Consider the following 2,599-nt stretch of genomic DNA (forward strand, 5'->3'; position numbering starts at 1 on the left):
CACTTCTAGAAGTGCAAGCCCTCAAGCAACAGCATATTATGATACACCCCTTCTTTTGAAAGGCATCTTTTCTATCACTGATACCACAGGCTAAATTATGTAGTATGCCATCTTCAAGTAACAGCTGAGGCTAAATAAATTCAGAGGCATCACAAGGAATCCCACCTAATATAAATGAACTATACAGACCAACGCGTCTCTACAAATTTAAGTTTTCTTTTTCTGATTGCCAGTTAAGTACAGAGTTTTAATTTCGTAGCTTAACAATGAAGGGTCACAATGAAGCCAATACATACACCCAGCATTTCAGTCTAAGCTTGTCCACGTACGTAGCTGAAATCAATTACAAGCTTTAGCCTAACAAATGCTAGGGGAACTTTTTCTTAAAAGTAATTTTTACAGGTATTAAATTTCACCTTGTACACTGAAGTCATCCTACATACAGGGCAAAGTCCAGCTTTTATATTTGCGTTTATTCATTTAACTTTTAAAACACTACTATAGTTGAATATTATGAGAAAAACAATAGCAAGTAGTGAGCGTATTGTGATTATCGTCCTTCACTCATTCACGACGGCATCTAAAATGTCAGCAGTGAGTGTCCTTCACGCGCCTCATTAAGAGGTTCGACACTGAACACCACCTCTGGGATGATGTTCATCATCCTCATATGCTTCTCCATTGTCTCTTGATTTAGATCAAAGTCCACGAGTTCTAATTGATCCATTTCATCAGTCTCTTCTACTTCCTTCCTCTCGGGTAAGAGTTTTTCCAGCAAAGACAGTTTATCAGGAGAAAGAAAGCCATTTTCAGGAAAATTTACCTTAAATTAGATGATTAGGCGGCCCTTTTCATATGGTCTACGATAAATTGGCATGCCTTCATTTAGCACACACTTGATATCTCCATGCTTGACAATCTGACCTGGATGAGAGGTGATGGCTATGGTTCGGTTGTCAAGAGTAGATATTGGCTTCTGGAAGCCACATAATGCTTCAACCAGCTGTATGGCCATACACATGAAAAGGTCTTCTCCTCGTCGAGTAAAAACAGCATGGTCCTTCTGATCTAACACAGTGATAATATCTCTGGGCTCTAGTCCTGGTTCTTGGTCTCCTTCACCATGGAATGTTATCTTCTGGCCATCTTTCATGCCTTTGTCAATATGAACTTCTAGAATCTTCTTTTCCCAAACTATCATTCCTTCCATTACAGCTTTTACATCTGTCTTTAGGACTGATCCGTTCCCCATGGCCCTGGCACTCCATGCACACTGATTGAATTTGCTGGACCATTCCAGGTCCTATCTGATGAATTCTTATTTGCATTCCAGTACCTCAGCAAATGGGACAGCACTCTACTGCTCCTTTCTTACCACCTTGGCCTTCACATTTGTCACAAATCACATTCTTTTGCAGAGCCAGTTTTCTTGTTGCACCATTGTATAAACTTCTACAGTTACTGAGAGCTGACGTACAACATTTTTACCTCTCCTTTCCCTTTGCATCCTTCCTCCTCCTCCAAAAAACATATCAAAGATGTCCATGGGGGAGCCAAAACCGCCACCTGCTCCACCCTTTTTAATTGCCTATTCTCCTTTGTCATATAGTTCCCTTTTCTTTGCATCAGAGAGAACTTTGTAAGCTTGAGAAATCTGTTTAAACTTCTCTCCTTCATTTGTATTCTTATCAGGGTGGTACTTCAAGGCCAGTTTCCTATAAGGCTTTTTCAACTCTTCATGAGTGGCATTGGGTTTGACCCCCAAAACTTCATAGTAAGTGGTTTCTTTCACCATTTTCTGCAGCCGGTGAGCGGGCTGAGGCCGACGTGGAGGAGCGGGAAGGAGCGCGGAGCCGTTCGCAGCTTGGGCAGCTGCTGCTCCTCCACCTCTCACCGAGCATTCTGGAAGGTTCCCAACAATACTGGTTTTTACAGTTGCCCATGAATTTTCCTTTATTGAGATCTTTATTTCTTCCTATAGCCTGTTAGTGTCCTTTCACGTCGCTGAGTTACTGTCAGTGTTCTTTCGTTTCACCCTGCAGGACTCCCTTAAGCATTTCTTGCAAGGTAGGTCTAGAGGCAATAAATGCCCTTAGCTTTTGTTTATGTGGGGATGCCAAAATTTCCCTCTCACTTTTCAAGTACAGTTTTATCAAATGTAGGATTCTTGGTTGCCAGCTTTTTTCCTTTTAACACTGAATATGTTGGCCCATTGCTGTCTAGACTTCAGTGTTTCCTCTGAGAACTCTGCTGATGGTCTTACTGAGCATCTTTTGGCATGATGGGTCAGTTCTCTCTTGATGCTTTAAAGATTCTTTTTCTCTGACTTTTGAAAGTTCAATTACAATGGGTCTCAGTGTTGGTCTCTTTGAGTTCATCTTACTTGGAATTTGTGGAGCTTCTTAGACATTAATATTCATGTCTTTCATCAAAGTAGGAATTTATTTCTTCAAATATTCTCTCTGCTTCTTTCTCCCTCTCTTCTTCTGTGGTTCCCACATGCGTATGTTGGTTCACTTCCATGTGGCCCTTAGGCTCCATTCACTGCTCTTCAATCTTTTCTTTTCCTGTTTCTCATTTCCATTGTCCTTTATGTTTG

General features: G+C 41.1%; 1 pseudogene; it reads right to left on the reverse strand.

The window, feature by feature from the left end:
* Positions 1-511: 511 nt before the first annotated feature.
* On the reverse strand, positions 512-1,873 carry LOC105877755 (dnaJ homolog subfamily A member 1 pseudogene; annotated as a pseudogene).
* Positions 1,874-2,599: the final 726 nt, after the last annotated feature.

The sequence above is a fragment of the Microcebus murinus genome, chromosome 22 (assembly GCF_040939455.1).
Source record: "Microcebus murinus isolate Inina chromosome 22, M.murinus_Inina_mat1.0, whole genome shotgun sequence".
NCBI lineage: Eukaryota > Metazoa > Chordata > Mammalia > Primates > Cheirogaleidae > Microcebus > Microcebus murinus.